This window comes from Phyllobates terribilis, unplaced genomic scaffold, assembly GCF_046119375.1.
Source record: "Phyllobates terribilis strain yellow unplaced genomic scaffold, ASM4611937v1 Scaffold_8__6_contigs__length_399053987, whole genome shotgun sequence".
Taxonomy (NCBI): Eukaryota; Metazoa; Chordata; class Amphibia; order Anura; family Dendrobatidae; genus Phyllobates; species Phyllobates terribilis.
In genome coordinates, this window is record NW_027362768.1 from 358272386 (window position 1) to 358290403 (window position 18018).

The window sequence follows — 18018 nt, forward strand, 5'->3', positions numbered from 1 at the left end:
GGAATTTATCTACAGGTGAAGTCACGAATTTGACTCCATGAATGTTTGCCAGAAACGAGCAGCAGTGTATGTTGCTGAGTGAAATTTGCCGTTGTAGTGCCCAGTACGTTGCAGTACCCACACATTGTGCCCAGCTCAGGCTTCTGGAGACATGTACCCTGTAAATTAGGCGGGCTCCCATCGCTACAGAAATGCCAAATGTGAATGCTAACTACAGTTTAGGCACACTATGGGGCTGAGAAAGGAGGGGGCAGCATGTGGATTTGGGAGTACAGAATTTGCTGGATTTCTTTTGAAGGGTGGAGAGAGCCATAACACTTTTCCAGAGCGTTTGTGCTACTAGTAACGTGAAAGCTCCCTATGTTTCCATTAACAGATGACTACCTGAGTGGAGACTTGCTTTTTTGTGGATTGAGTTGAAGCTTTTGTTGGGAACATTTTACATAATATTTGGGATCACATTTATTCTGTGCACTTGCATCGGGGTCTCCATTTAAATCTCCGAATGACGTGATTCTGATGAAATCCCCGACTGATCCGTTCACTATAAAGAGGCAGCAGAGTTACTCTGTACTCCGTCTGGCCTCTGTTCAGCGGTGTCCTTTTCAGAAGTGCACAAAACTGTGTGGTTGCCCACGCTTATGTGTATGCGCTTAAAAAGACTGGCACTGCTGGATCATAGGCCAGAGTGCCTCCATCTGCCTCACTATAGCGAATCTTCTGTGGGGGTTTTCACCTAAATCACATATTTCAGATATTCACACAGAAATCCCGGTGTAAGTGCTCAGTGCAGTGTGAAGGATAAATGTGAGCTGAGCCTTACTGCGATCTTTGGGAGGCAAAATGAACAAATCAACAGCAGGTGAAGAATTGGTTGTATCTATTTTTTATGCCATTCCTCGTGTGATATAATTGATTAGACGACTTTATTCTTCTGGTCGGTGCAATTACAGCGATACCAGATTTATATATTTTTGTTTTGTTTGGGTGCCGTCTCACTCTAAAAGACTTTAGTTTTAGCAAAAAAAAAAGTTTTTGCATCACCATATTTTGAAAGCTATAATTTTTCCATATTTCGTCTGACAGTCATGTGAGGGCTTGTTTTTTGCGGGACGAGTTGACGTTTTCATTAAAACCATTTTTGGTACAACATTTTTTGATCATTTTTCTATTCCAATTTTTGGGAGGCAGAATGAACAAAAACCAGTGATACAGAAATTTGTTTCTGGGGATTTTTTTTTTTGCCATTCACGGTGTGGTGAGTGATCAGATAACTTTATTCTTCGGGTCAGTACGATTACAGCGATACATTTTCTTTTTCTTTTTTTCCAGTGTTTACACAAACTATTTTATAGAAAGTATTGTTTTTTGCATCTCTGTATTCTGAAAGCTATAGCTTTTTTATTTTTGCGTTGCTGGAGCTGTATGGCGGCTTGTGTTTTGCGGGACAAGATGAATTTTTATTTACCTTCAACTTTTTGATTGCGTTTTGTTCAGCGGCATTGTGCAGATCTGAGCAGAGGGAGCTCTCTGCTTTGCCGATCGATGTCGCTGTCACTATTGAAAGCAGCATTAGAAGGGTTAAACGCCCTTGATCGGTGCTAGCACCAATCGTGGGCGTTGCCGCAGGGTGTAGGCTCTCATACAGAGCTGACACCCGCGTTTGACCGCGCCGGCCATCGGTATGAGCCCACACAATCGTCCTGCCGTACACCGCGCTTTGTCGGAACGCACCTCCTGCAGCGCCGTATATGTACGGCCAGTGTCATGAAGGGGTTAAAGCGTAACTGACATTTTAATTTTGTTTCATAAATCAATAGTGCACATGAAAATAAACAACTTTGTAATAAGTATTATCAGAGAAATCTGCTTCTTTCTCTGCCAAAATTGATCAGTCCTTATCAAAATTCTCAATTCTGAGGTAAAATGTGTCTTCAGTGAGGGCGAGTGTTCCATTCCTGAGAGAAGATGGCAGGTGCTGCTGCTAAGCTTCTATGGAAATACAGCTCCTCCTTCCTCCTCTCCTTCTATCTCTAGCTCCTCCTTTCTACATTCAGAATTTTGGTAGACTTAACAATTTTGGCGGAGCAAGAAGCAAATCTCTCTGATAAGAAATATTACAAAGATGCTTATTCTTACGTGTACTATTGATTCTTGGTATAAAGTGTAACCGTTTTTTAATTCCTGAGTCAGTCATAACATAGCCACATGTGGTGCTGAACAGGAGACCGGCAACATCAAAAATAGGAAGAGAGAAGAACTGTGGCCCTCACCCCATGGCTTCAAAATGATTCCTAGATTCCATCTGGGCGGAGGAGACAGGAAAGAGCGGCGGCTGTTTCACGCTCCATGCGCTAAATTCAGCCTGCATGAAGTGCTTGGCATTGTGATACGGACGTCGCTCTATTTTCTGTCTCCTCCGCCCGGATGTAATAAAGTAATAACTTTTTAGTCACGGGGTGAGTGACATAGTTTTGTGGTTTTTTTTTTCTTTTCCTATTTTTGAGAAACTATTTTTCCGACGTTTTCTGATCCAAAATCGCCAGGAAGATTATATAAACGCGCCCCAGGGATTAGTTAAGACCAATCTTGCCAGAAATCTCCAGGTAATTTTATGCTGCTAAATTTTAGTTTGTTACATGTGAGTTATTGTACCCACTGAATCTGTAACAAATCCACTTTGTCTGAATGTCACGTTTATTTCTTGTATGATTCATTCAGTTGTCACTTGGTTCCTTCTGCTCTCCTTTTGTGGGATATGTAGAGGGTCCCGTTCATGTTTTTTGAGGTGACACCTGTTGGACCCATTTATTGATCTTTTTTTGTCTGAATGTAGCCTAAATAATGAATGACCAAAACTCTTCTTTCCTGCCGTCTGCTTTACTTGTGAGACCTTGCTGTGTTTGGTCTTTCTTTCCTGAAGGCTGCATTCAGACTACTGTATAAATCAGACCAAGATCAGACAGAAATGCATGGACTGGCCGGAGGATCTCCTGACCCAGGCGTGACCGCTTCATAGAAATATATGGGAGACCAGCTGGCCACTCCATGCATTGCAGTCTGATTTATACGGTCGTCTCACTGCCTTCTAAGGGTTAGTTAGGCAGCTTATCTCTGATCTCACTCCTGGACCGATTAATTGGCATACGGTGCGACCCAAACACTTCCAACCTTCAGCGGCCAAAGGCCACAAAATTTAGTTTAACAAATCCTGTAGCCATTGGTCACTGCTGTTGGGAAGAGTTTTGTCCACACTTTTGTCTGATCTCACCCTTACTGCAGACTTGTAATAAAATTGATGACAGAGGTGGACTCCGTCATGCCTTGTGCACAGCCTGCACTGCTGAATATAACCAGCCTAGGCCACATTATGACAATACAATATACTTGTATTAGTTATAGGACTTGTCTGTGATAGCGCACGCTGTAAGATTTCAGAAGTCTGCAATCTCGATTCTCTGGTGTCGCTGGCGAGAGCGGGCAGTCACATAACTAAAAGTATAAGTTTTGCATACATGCAGTCATATGCTAGTAAAAGCTGCTCGGCCCCAATACATGTTAATTGAGCGAGGCCGAGCACGTCTTGTCAGAATGTGGCCGGAAGTATGCAAATCGCTTACTTACGGTCACATTACTGCCTGCTGTCACTGACCACACCAGTAGAATCTTGACAGCGTGTGGTACACTCACCGATAAGATTCAGAGGTCTGGTCTGAGGTCACATAGAGGACTGCCGACTTTCATGAGAAGACCGGACAACCACTTAACGAAAGACAAAACCAACAGACCTTAGTTCCAAAGCGTAGTAGCTAATGGCAGATTTTAAGAAACCTTAACAATGTACTGGTTCTTCTCTCTACTAGTGACCTGGTTAATGGGCTTGTGGGTTTAATGAACAGCAATGTCAGCAGTCCAGTGAATCTGGTAAGTTTCCTTTTCTGGGTTTATATTTACATTCTGCTGTAATACTTCATCACTTAAAGTATATATGCGGAAGTCACACAAAAAACATGACATGAAGCCAAGGTTAGTAATGGAGAGGTGTCTAAAAGACACCCCCATTACTAACCCCATAGTAAAAGTTTTTAAATAAACACACGGCCTGAAAAAAATCCTTTATTTGAAATAAAAGTCCACACTGTTTTAATCATTTATTTAAGAATAAAAAACACAGTATACTCGCCTAACGCCTAATCTGCTGAAGCCATTGTCATCTGTTTTTCATTTTTGTTTTTTTTACAATCATATCTCTCACCTGTCCGATGTGATGACATAATCTAGAGTGTCCCATGAAGATCTGGGTCGGTTCTAGAACAGTAACATCGGCAATCACTGATGCAAATGTTCTAAAGGACAGCAGGCTATACACTGATACAGGAGTGTAATCACTCCTGTGTCAGTGTACAGCGCTGAGCTGCCGGGACAGAGGTCACATGAGTTCATCAGCTGATGAGCTCCGGTGATCTTACTTACTGCACCACTGCTGTGTGAGAAAATTCTGTGCGGTAAGTAAGGTCACTGGAGCTCATCAGCTGATGAACTCATGTGACCTCTGTCCTGGCAGATCAGCGCTAAACACTGCCGGGAGCGATTACGCTCCTGTCAGTATATAGAGTGCTGCCGGGTGATCCGATCGCCGTGGGACACTCGAGATTACGGCGAATAGGTGAGTATAATGTTATTTTAATATCCATTTTATTTTATCTTTTTTTTTTTTTTTTTACTTTGAGCACAGGCGTCTGCTGATGAGACCACTTCTCCCATCAGCGGCGCCTGCTCTCTTGTAGGCTGATGGGAGGAGTAGTCTCTCATCAGCTGACGCATGTGACTCGCGGTCAATTCTTTGTGTGCTTTAGCCATCTTTTTGACCCATTGACTTAAATGGAGTCAATCAAATACACAGCAAATCTGCAAATATTTTTATACCTGCATTTTTGCTGCAGATTTGACTGACTCAATTCAACTCAATGGGTGAAAAAAGCGGCAAAAACCCACAAATAATTGAAATGCTGCAGATTTAAGTGCAATGCAAATCCTGACAGGAAAATTCCTGATCATGTTCACAGCACTTCAGGATTGTCATTGCATTAGCTGGCAGAAGAATTCACTAGCGTTTTGGCCCATTTCTGAGTGGGAAAAACACTGCAAAAACGCACAGTGTGAACATAGCCTAAAGCCAGGGCAGCATGGAACCACATTGGTATGATAGGGAGGCAACACATTGAATTGAATGGCACGTGACTTGCTGAAGGGTAAAACTATTCTACAATATCATTATTTTGTACATGATTGTCCATTTCACCTGGAAAAGTAATTGGAGTTTAAAGAACCGTAAGCCAATCCTAAATTCATCTCCGCATTGAGGTTATTAATTACAATTTGCAATTAAAGCTGTAATCTGCTGTTGTCTTCTCCACAGGGAATCATAGAATCATAGAATCATAGAATGGTAGAGTTGGAAGGGACCTCCTGGGTCATCTGGTCCAACCCCCTGCTCAAAGCAGGATTCACTAGATCATCTCAGACAGATGTCTGTCCAGCCTCTGTTTGAAGACGTCCATTGAAGGGGAACTCACCACCTCTCGTGGCCGCTTGTTCCACTCATTAATCACCCTAACTGTCAAAAAGTTTTTTCTAATATCTAATCTGTGTCTCCTCCCATTTAGTTTCATCCCATTGCTTCTAGTCTTTCCTTGTGCAAATAAGAATAAAGATGATCCTTCTACAATGTGACAGCCCTTGACATATTTGTAGACAGCTATTAAGTCTCCTCTCAGTCTTCTTTTTTGCAAGCTAAACATTCCCAAATCCTGCAACCGTTCCTCATAGGACATGGTTTGCAGACCAGTCACCATTCTGGTCGCTCTTCTCTGAACTTGCTCCAGTTTGTCTATGTCTTTTTTAAAATGTGGTGCCCAAAACTGTACACAGTATTCCAGATGAGGTCTGACCAAAGAGGAGTAAAGACCGATAATGACTTCACGTGATCTAGACTGTATGCTTCTGGAAACCCAGAAGAGCACACCATCCTGGAATTTGCCAGATTAATTAAGCAACTTGTTGGTGAGTTCTCGCCCCCCTGAGAAATCCTGCCAATAGTTTATTAGATGTGTAATCACAAGGTGGATAATTGTGTACTGTGCGTGAATTGCTGATAAAGGTCTGTGATTAGTATTGATACCAAATTTTTTTTCTTACAAGTGTTTTATTGATTTTATATCTTCTTCACCCAATGGCAATGCACTCTTGTTGGCTTGTAAAATTGCCTTATCCCAGTCTATAAATGTCTACTGACATAACATGTAAATGGTATTTTTTTAGGCATGTTCTGCTACATCACTGTCTAAATTAAAATGTATTCTTCCAATTGTCACTATTTGTCCTTGCAGCTCGTATCTTCCTATTGAAAGGGAACCTGTCCCCATGAAAATGCTCTGAAATCTATTGGCATTGTGTTAGGCTATGTGCCCACGTTGCGGACCTGAAGCATATTTTTTACGCTTCTCCCTGGCGGGAAAATCGCATGCGGATATTACATGCGGTTTTCCCGCCAGGTAGAAGCGTTTGTGAGGCGTCTTTGCATGCATTTCCGCATGCGGGTTATCAAGCACTTCTCCAAGCATCACTTGGAAAAGTGCTTGACAACTTGTTCAGAAAGGTAAAAAATAAAAAAATAAACTTTATACTCACCTTCTGATGCATTCTCTGCCCCGTCCGGAGGCTTGAGCGGCTCACGCTGTTGTGTGCAGGACCTGCGGTGACGTCATTGAGTCATGTGGTGGGTCACATGACTCAGTGACGTGGCAGGTCCTTCAGACAACAGCGCGACGGAGGGAAAACATCAGAAGATAAGTATAAACTTTATTTTATTCTTTTTTTTACAGGTTCTTTGGTACCCAGGTCTGGATGAGAGTCTCCTCTCATCCAGACTTGGGTACCATCCGCACATTGATTCCGCTGCGCTTCCGCAAAATTAATGAACATGCTGCGGATTTTTGACCGCAGCATATACAGTACAGACCAAAAGTTTGGACACACCTTCTCATTTAAAGATTTTTCTGTATTTTCATGACTATGAAAATTGTACATTCACACTGAAGGCATCAAAACTATGAATTAACACGTGGAATTATATACTTAACAAAAAAGTGTGAAACAACTGAAAATATGTCTTATATTCTAGGTTCTTCATAGTAGCCACCGTTTGCTTTGATGACTGCTTTGCACACTCTTGGCATTCTCTTGATGAGCTTCAAGAGGTAGTCACCGGAAATGGTTTTCACTCCACAGGTGAGCCCTGTCATGTTTAATAAGTGGGATTTCTTGCCTTATAAATGAGGTTGGGACCATCAGTTGTGTTGTGCAGAAGTCAGGTGAATACACAGCTGATAGTCCTACTGAATAGACTGTGAGAATTTGTATTATGGCAAGAAAAAAGCAGCTAAGTGAAGAAAAACGAGTGGCCATCATTACTTTAAGAAATGAAGGTCAGTCAGTGTGAAAAATTGGGCAAACTTTGAATGTGTCCCCAAGTGCAGTTGCAAAAACCATCAAGCGCTACAAAGAAACTGGCTCACATGAGGACCGCCCCAGGAAAGGAAGACCAAGAGTCACCTCTGCTCCTGAGGATAAGTTTATCCGAGTCACCAGCCTCAGAAATCGCAGGTTAACAGCAGCTCAGATTAGAGACCAGGTCAATGCCATACAGAGTTCTAGCAGCAGATACATCTCTACAACAACTGTTAAGAGAAGACTTTGTGCAGCAGGCCTTCATGGTAAAATAGCTGCTAGGAAACCACTGCTAAGGACAGGCAACAAGCAGAAGAGACTTGTTTGGGCTAAAGAACAAAAGGAATGGACATTAGACCAGTGGAAATCTGTGCTTTGGTCTGATGAGTCCAAATTTGAGATCCTTGGTTCCAACCACCTTGTCTTTGTGCGACGCAGAAAAGGTGAACGGATGGACTCTACATGCCTGGTTCCCACCGTGAAGCATGGAGGAGGAGGTGTGATGGTGTGGGGGTGCTTTGCTGGTGACACTGTTGGGGATTTATTCAAAATTGAAGGCATACTGAACCAGCATGGCTACCACAGCATCTTGCAGCGGCATGCTATTCCATCCGGTTTGCGTTTAGTTGGACCATCATTTATTTTTCAACAGGACAATGACCCCAAACACACCTCCAGGCTGTGTAAGGGCTATTTGACCAAGAAGGAGAGTGATGGGGTGCTACTCCAGATGACCTGGCCTCCACAGTCACCAGACCTGAACCCAATCGAGATGGTTTGGGGTGAGCTGGTCCGCAGAGTGAAGGCAAAAGGGCCAACAAGTGCTAAGCATCTCTGGGAACTCCTTCAAGATTGTTGGAAGACCATTTCCGGTGACTACCTCTTGAAGCTCATCAAGAGAATGCCAAGAGTGTGCAAAGCAGTCATCAAAGCAAAAGGTGGCTACTTTGAAGAACCTAGAATATAAGACATATTTTCAGTTGTTTCACACTTTTTTGTTAAGTATATAATTCCACATGTGTTAATTCATAGTTTTGATGCCTTCAGTGTGAATGTACAATTTAAAGTCATGAAAATACAGAAAAATCTTTAAATGAGAAGGTGTGTCCAAACTTTTGGTCTGTACTGTACGCTGCGGAAAAATCCGCAGCATGGGCATTGACATTGCGGAATGCCATTGGGGACCATGGGGTGCGGATATACATGCGTTTTTCAAGCGTTTACGCTGCGGAAATTCCGCAGCATATACGCTTGAAAAACGCTACGTGGGCACACAGCCTTATGGTCAAGGAGCATCTGAGCAGATTGCTGTATACTGGACATTTGATACAGTATAAAGTAAATCCATTGGGGTTTTCCCTCGAACAAAAGTTCATTTTAATCAAGAGTTTTTGGAATAATAATTTCCACAATTGGATGTATTTAAATAAAATGTTCCTGTGTGGAGATGATCTTATAAATGTGCCCCTGCTGTGTACTGTGTAATGGCTCCTGGGCAGGGGAGGAAGCACAAGATTATACAGACATTACAGCACGGGATCACAGATGATTCTTTCTCTGAGGTAAAACATTTCACTGCCTGTTTTTAAACAATGTTTTACTTCAGAGAATCATTTGCAATCTCGTGTTGCAATGTCCACATTTTTTTTTTTCCAGCCAGGTGCTGCGGTTTGATCAGACCATGCTCCTGCAAGGTCAGACACATACATTTTCCCTTGCTGCGTACTGTGTAATGGCTAAGATTATCTCAGCTCAGGAACATTTTATTTTAATACATTGAATTGTTATTCCAAGATGATTAAAATGAACACTTGCTCTTGGGAAAACCCCTTTAAATTCTTGCTTGTTCTTGGATTAGAGGGACGGGGGCTGGTCTGATCCGTGATTGACGGCCTTCACGGTCAAATTATACAAGACATACTGGCAATGAATGAGTTACTCCACCCACTGGACCACTGTATTTTCTTTTCTCTTTTTATCACACAATTTTGATAATGAACAGAGTATTTTTTTTTACAAAAATATTTTGGTTATGCTGCAACTCCGAACTTTTACAGCAAAAATAGTCTCTCCAGTAAAAAAGAAATAAGTAAAAAAAAGTAGTCTCCATTCTTGATATTTAAATGGAAACTGCTCTTCCATATCCATTTGGCCTCTGGAAAATAGAGCAGGTGCCCTCACTGTGACCACGCTGCTGCTGGACCTCATTTGTGACTTGTCCTTCTCATGCATTATACTTACATGTGTTATTGCTAGTGTTGAGCGATGCGATACCTTCCGATATCAGGAAATATCAGATCGGATTGGATCGGACCGATACCCAAAAAGTATCGGATATCGCCGATTCCGATACAGGAAACCAATGCAAGTCAATGGGGCACAAATATCAGAATGAAAATAAACCCTTTCTTTCCTTGTAGGTTAATTCTACAGGAAGGAAAACAACTAACAATAATGTAGAATGTATTGGGGGAGGTGGTTGCCCAAATCGATGGGAACAGTGCTCACAGTGAAACATGAAAAGCCGGCAATTCAGCAGCAGCATACACCGGTACCCGACAATTTATAACAGAAAGAATAGAGCTTCACACATAGATTAGATAGATAGAAACATGTCAGTCACATATATATGAAGTACAGTGACAGTGTTGCTTACTGTACTTGTCATTTAGTGTAAAGGATTTATTTAAAAAAATAACAGTGTTTTCAAGCACTGTCTATTTAAAAAAGCCGGCCGGCAATTCAGCAGCAGCACCCGATAATTTAGAACAGAAAGATAGAGCATCACACATAGATTAGATACATAGAAACATGTCAGTCACATATATAAGAAGTACAGTGACAGTGTTGCTTACTGTACTTGTCATTTAGTGTAAAGGATTTATTTAAAAAAATATTAGTGTTTTCATGCACCGTCTCTTTAAAAAAGCCGGCCGGCAATTCATCAGCGGTACCCGACAATTTATAACAGAAAGAATAGAGCATCACACATAGATTAGATAAATAGAAACATGTCAGTCACATATATATATGAAGTACAGTGACAGTGTTGGTTACTGTACTTGTCATTTAGTGTTAAAATAAAGGATTTATTAAAAAAAAAATTGGCGTGGGGTTCCCCGTAATTTTAGTCTCTAGCGGAGGTTAAGCAGACAGCTGGGGCAGATGTTTGAAGCCTGGGAAGAGGGTAATACCCATGGAGCTTCCCAGGCTACTAATATCAGCCCCCAGCTGAATACCTAGCCTTTACTAGCTATTAAAATGGGGGACCCCCCCCCAAAAAAATGACGTGGGGTCCCCCCTATTTTAATAGCTAGCAAAGGCTAGGCAAACAGCTGGGGGCTGATATTAATAGCCCAGGAAGGGTGCCATGAATATTGGCCCCCTCCCTGGCTAGACACCAGCCACCAGCCGTCAGCCGCCCCAGAAATGGCGCATCCATAGGATGTGCCAGTTCTGGCACTTAGCCTCGCTCTTCCCACTGCCCTGTAGCGGTGGCAGTGAGGTAATAGGGCTGGGGTTGATGTCAGCTTATAATGCCAGCTGACATCAAGCCCAGGTTAGTAATGGAGAGGCGTCTATAAGACACCCCCATTACTAACCCCATAGTCAAAGTTAAAAAAAAAACACAAACACCCAGAATAAAGTCCTTTAATTGAAATAAAGACACAATTCTTTATTGTTCTAAATTAAACCATACTTACCATCACGCCCATTCCAGCTGAAGCCAATGATCTCCTGCAATAAAAGAAAAATAATAAAGCAACATCATCCTTACCTTTCGATGGTTCCCAGGACAGCTCCAGCTCTGCTACATCGAGATAACAGGCTGGATCGCAGCCGAAAGCTGCCATCCAGCCTGTCATCCCGCGGACACTGAGAAGCGCAGGCATGCTTGCGCTGCTCAGTGTCTGGCTGTGACGACATCTAGATGAGCCGACAATGAACTCAGCTCACCTCATGCACGTCACTGACAGCGTGGGAGAATTCTCCTGCGCATGCGGTGAGCGTGAGAGACTCGGCTTATCGGGATGCCGTCACAGCCTGACACTGAGGAGCGCAAGCATGCCTGCGCTTCTCAGTGTCTGCGGGATGACAGGCTGGATGGCAGCTTTCTGCTGCGATCCAGGCTGTCATCTCGATGAAGCAGAGCTGGAGCTGTCCTGGGAACCATCGAAAGGTAAGGATGATGTTGCTTTATTATTTTACTTTTATTGCAGGAGATCGTTGGCTTCAGCTGGAATGGGCGTGATGGTAAGTATGGTTTAATTTAGAACAATAAAGAATTGTGTCTTTATTTCAATTAAAGGACTTTATTCTGGGTGTTGTGGTTTTTTTTAAATACTTCACTAGAAATTCATGGCAGTCATGTATAATATTGACGTGACCCCATGAATTTCGGGCTTAGGGCCAGCTGATAATGCCAAGCTGGCCTTAACCCCTTTATTACCCAGTGAGCCACCGCACCAGGGCCCTGGATGAGTTGGGTACAGCGCCAGAAGACGGCGCTTCTATGAACGCGCCATTTTCCGGGGTGGCTGCGGACTGCAATTTGCAGCGGGTGGGGCCCAGAAAGCTTGGGCCTCCCTGCGCTGCAGATTCCAGCCCCCAACTGCCTAGTTGTACCTGGCTGGACACAAAAATAGGGCGAAGCCCCACGTATTTTTTTTTTTAATTATTTCATGAAATTCATGAAATAATTTTAAAAAAATTGACGTGGGGCTTCGCACTATATTTGTGTCCAGCCAGGTACAGCAGAATTACCCAAACATGTGAACTGCGCCATAGACTATAAAATATGTACAAGTTCTATCAGTGTTTTTCGTGTTTTAAATTGGCGTCTTAATGAGGCTTTGGTAGGAGAACATCATAGGCCAGGCATATTTTTATTTTTTACCCATGGCAAACATTGGACACTACGATACTGCACTTAACATTGTATGACTTATAAAGATGAGCAAAAAGATTTTCACTACCTTGGTCCAGTGTACTTTTTGTACTTTGCGGCTGCCATCCCAAGGAAGAGGAAACTTCCTGGGCCATCACTTGAATGCCAACATAATGGGCACTTCTTGCGATTACATACACCCTGCCATATAATGGTAAAATGCTCTTCATGACATTGCTGGGGTCCACTAATCGCAAGATGCCGGCATTCGAGTGTCAGCCGAGGAAGATCGTGCTGCGCTGGTTAAGGTGCCATGGAGCGCCAAAGTCAATCTTTTTTGCTTTTTTTTTTAATGGTTCAAAGAAGAAAAAAAAACACAAACCACTATTAAGTATATGTTCTTCCATTATAGGGAGTGGTGGAGAAATACAGTTTCTTTCAGAAGCTCAAGATGATCCACAAAGGCGAAAACCAGATATCAGGAAAGCCAAGCTTCTACTTGGATGGGAACCTGTGGTATGTATACTGGAGTTTAATCATAGCATCACTGCCTCAGTAGAGGTAAAAAAATATATATATGTGTTATATATTATATCATTTCACATATATACTATTAATCTATTTTTTTTTTTAGATTGTTCTTGTTGACTTTGGTGTAAGTTCAGAAAGCTACGGTAACATGGTTTTTCTTGCTATTCTCTCTTCTCAGGTTCCACTAGAGGAAGGCTTGAATAAAACAATTCACTACTTTAGTAAAGAACTTGAATACCAAGCAAATAACCAATATATACCCAAGCCAAAACCGGAGAGAATAAAAAAAGGTAGAATGCGACATAACTGAACACTCCGTGAAGAAGAGGGGCTATCTTGATGGTTTACAGGATGTAATTTTTGTTCTCCCTTTCCCCTTGTTTCTTTTACAAGAAAATAGAGACTTCTGAGGGGCTATCATGAAGAATAAAACTGGAATTTCCCTATGAAGCTTGCTTTAAAGGAATGGATGTGCCTAATAACATTTGAGAACTGCAAACATTGCCTTGCACTTTTTAAAGATGTCTTTCTATGTACAGTAGAGTAGGAAATACATGGAAATCTCCACATTTTATATATCTTGCCGTGACTGTTTTTGACAACTGTCTGAGGACAGGTCAGCCCTATTGCTGGTGGTGGGGCCAGCTAAGAATCACCATTTAGTCCTTTCAGACTCTGCCGAATACAACGGGTTTAAATTACTAGTTTCTTTTTGAAGCTGAAGCAGACATGGAAATAAAAATGCCAATTTATTTATATATGTTTAAAGAATATGGTAGGTCCATTAATATGGTATGTACTCTATGCATTACATTGGGGCAGTCTTGTAAGGGTCCACTCTTTCATACTGCCAATTTAGATATACTCCTGAAGAGTGGGAAAACATGTGGGAAAGCTTTGTCTTTTTTTGTTACTTAAACCTTATCTTTGTTCTCCTCAATGTTCACAAAGCTGTACATTTCAATTTGAAAGCAGCTCTGATAAATAAGAATATTTTGAGTCACTATTGTGTTGTTAAGTGTATTCTTGGATAAAGAAAATAAAGTATTATCAGTTTATGGTGGTTGAATATGCTATTTTAATAAAATAAATAATAGTTAACTGGTGCTTTTCTTGTCTATATAAATTGACATTGCTCTTTGAGTAACTGAAAACTATTTTCTTAAAGGAACTGTCTGGTAACTTTATATTGATGACATATCCAATAGCTCCAATATCCAATAGGTAAGTCATCAATATAAAATAGGTAGGGGCTTGACACCCCACCAATTAACTGTTTACATCTTGTCCCCACAGGTGATAATTGTGTGGAGTGAAACATTGCATTTCATACACAGTGGGATGCTGCCAACCTACTTCTATTTATTTGAATAGGAGCGGATGTGAAGTATCCGGTCGCAGTCAATCACTATTTGGTTGGCGGAGCTCTGCTGTTCTGCTTCGCAACTATTCCCTTCCAGCCACCGACACACAAAACTGATCGATAGGTGTCAGGTCAATCTGATATTGATGACCTATCCTAAGGATAGATCACTAATAATAAAGTACTGGACAACCCCTTTAAGCCCTTTACAACTAATGATGGACATAGCACGTCATGAGCGGGTGTCACTTCTGGCACCATGACATGCTATGTCCGTCATGACTTTAAACAGTCACTGCATGTAAAAACGCAGTGACAGTTCAGTGCCGACAGCTGTCACTGATGGCTGGGTGGCACGGGAAGAGGTGCGGGGACCTATGCCATCAGCCCCCGGACTCAGGGTGCTGTGATCGGTCAGTCAATCTGACTGACTGATCACAGCATAAGCGCGCATCGGTTTTGGAATAACAAGTTGGGGCTTTAATGTTTTTTCTTTCTAAGAAAACGATTCCATCTTGCCACCCTTTCCCACAGGCCAGACATATGAAGAATACTGGAGATTGTTGTCATAATTCAGTAGACAACCAGTATTTTCCAAAATTTCTTGCAGCTCCTTTAATGTTGCAGTTCTCCTCTTGACAGCGTTCCAGACCAATTTCCTTCTAGTATTTTTATTAATATTTGAAGCACGTTCAGTTCTAGGTAATGTAACTGTTGTGACAATTTAAGCCACATCTTGATTACTGTCTTCATCAAGGTTCTAATATCTTGGAATTTATTTATTTTTATACCCACCTTCTGACTGGTAACTTTCAACAATGAGATCCCTTTGCTGTCTTGCAAGCGGTTTACAGACCATGGCCTTTTCTGTTAAATGCAAGTAAGAAAATGTCAGGAAAATCCTACTAGATTATATGCGGTTAATCAGAATGACGAAACATAGTCAGCCGTGTACGGACTACTATTTAACATGAGTTTAAATGTGATTTGCTAATTTTTAACACAATCGCATCCCCAGTTGTAAGAGGGTGTTCACACTTATACAACCACATTAATTTAGTTTTATTTCGCCCTCAATATTATTTCAGTTTGTTTCCGAATGAATTTGTGCAGATTATGGGCAACATTAAAGTTGGAAAAAGTTCTGAAATTAATTATTTCTTCTTGGTATAATTTTTTTTTCATGACAAAGTCCTGGCATTTTAACAGGGGTATGTAGACTTATTTCTTCTGTAACTAATACTCTACAAGATGCCATATTTTTTGTGCAATTTTGGCTGATGAGACAACAGATTTGAAATGGTTAAAGTGTCGAAAATGTTATGTAGTTTTCTAAAACAGTAAGTTTGTGATGAAGGTTTATAACGGTGCCGGATAAATAAAGGGGAAAAACTATTGAGTCCACTAGATTAACCCCTTAAGGACCGAGCCACTTTGTAGGTTAATGACCTGGCCTCATTTTTTAAATGTGATCAGTGTCACGTTCTGAGGTATTGCAGTGGGAAAAAAATTCCAAGTGCGTTGAAATTGCAAAAAAAGTGCAATTCCACAATTGTTTTGGAGTTTATTACCATATTAATTTTACAGTAAAAGTGACCTGGCAATTTGGAATGAGTGAACCCGAAAGGTAAAGTTCGGGGTCCGTACCGAGCCCCAAACACTGACATTTTACTATACGTCCAGTTTCCTGTTCGGGTTCGCCAGTCTAATAAAGCTTGTTCAAAGTATTAGCATGGCTGTGATTGGCCAGCGCAGCACGTGACCCGGCCTGTATAATGGCCTCATTACGAGTGTCGCAATTATGCCCTCATTAGTGTAGGGATAGGATGCAGCTGGAGTGATGGACAGATTCTGACTGTGCACTCTGCAAACTAGCCACTGTGTGTACTGTGCCTTTAAGCCGCCATGTATACTCTGCCCCCCCCCACCCCCGTCTGTGAGAGTACTGTGCCTTTTTAAGTCTCTGTGTTTTCTAGCAGTCTTGGAAATAAACAATTGGCATCAGCTGTCTTGTTGCCATTTCTAGGCCCAAGAAATAATTTCTCAGGACCGCTGTGTGTTTTCTAGTAGTCTTGGAAATAAATAATTGGATCAGCCATCTCATCATTCAAAGGCCAAATAAATAATTTTTTGAAGTCTGTGTGTGTGTGTTTTCTAGTTGTCTGGGAAATACATAATTGGCATTAGCCAGCTCGTTGCCATTTATAGGCCATAGAAATAATTTTTCAGGACCACTGTGTGCTTTCTCGTAGTGTTGCAAATAAATCTATTCTTCTGCCATCTCTTTACGAGTAGTGTTTAGAAAAACCAGTTCCAAAAAATGAGAGCATCAAATGGGGGACGTGGCCGTGGTGTCACAAAAAGCTTTTACATCCAGGTACTTAATAGATGACGTCTCTGGAGTCATCCTCTTCCTTTTCTTCTTAATTTTGTCGAGACGCCATGATGACTTTTCTCATCCACAGCTCATCTCTGCAGCCTTCCATCTTCTCAGGTCTTCTGCAGCACATACACAATGCCCTTATTATATAGCTCCTGAATAAAAATATCTGTCCTATGCTGAGCCCCTGAATAAATAATTGCCCCTCACTATATTCTCTGCACAAAATATGACCCACACACTGTGCCTCTTATGGTACATGCTCCCCACACTGCCCTCTCCTTTCCATACTGGGCCCCCTCTTCACAGTGTCCTCTCACTGTCCCCTGTATAGGACAGTCTCTATACTGTGCCCACTCATCACACTCCCTCTCCTTGGTATACTGTCCCCTCCTGGCTGTGCCCTTACAATGTCCCCCCATGCTACCCCTCCACATACACACTATTCAGTCTTTATTCAGTGCCCACTCACATTTTTCTCCCCCCATACTGTCTCCTCGCACTATTCCCTCACACATCTCCCCTTCCCATCTCATACATTTACCCTCTCTTTTTCCATACGGCCTCCCCACACATCTCCCCCACTCACCATACTGTGTTTGCACCGATCCCCCCCTCCCCCATACATGCCCCCCATTTCACCCCTTGATCCTCATATTGTGTCTTCAAATGTCTCCCGCCACTCATATTATGTCTGCAGCGGTCCCATCCTTGCTCCCCAAACTTGTGTCCTCAAATCATCCCCACCCCTGTTACACTAAATGTCCTACACACAGTAAATCTCCCCTAGCCTCGTTACACTAAATTTCCCCCTTCACACAGTAAATCTTACCCAGCTCCATTACACTAAATCATTCCCAAACAGTATATACCCCCCGACATGCAGTAAATATCCCCAACACAGATAGTATACCCCCCGACATGCAGTAAATATCCCCAACACACATAGTATACCCCCCTCCCACACAGTAAATATCCCCCAGCCCCTCATTACATTTAATCTTCGGTGTCTTCAGCTCAACTGCTGTGGAGCATTTTCCACCAATGTTCTTCACATTTCTCAGCACCGGTGAATGACGCTAGCAGCATGATCACATGGTCTGATCGCGCTGCTGGCATCGCTCTGACCCAGCGGTGAGAACTTCAATTGTTCACTGGGAGCCAGCGGTTTGCATGTTCTGTGCGGCCACCAGGGAAGATTAGACCACCGCATTAGGCTGCCCGACTGCGCCCCCTTGCCAGCTGCGCTTGGGGCACATGCCCTGGCTACCTTCCCCTAGATATGCCTCTGGTTTGGGGGACAACTACCATAACGCACAGGAGCTGTGGACTGAGATCAAACAGCAG

At 42.3% G+C, this 18018-nt stretch overlaps 1 pseudogene; it reads left to right on the top strand.

Moving 5' to 3' along the window:
* LOC141156567 (UDP-glucuronic acid decarboxylase 1-like) overlaps positions 1-13871 on the top strand; it is a 108865-nt pseudogene extending 94994 nt beyond the window's left edge.
* The last annotated feature ends 4147 nt before the right edge of the window (positions 13872-18018 follow it).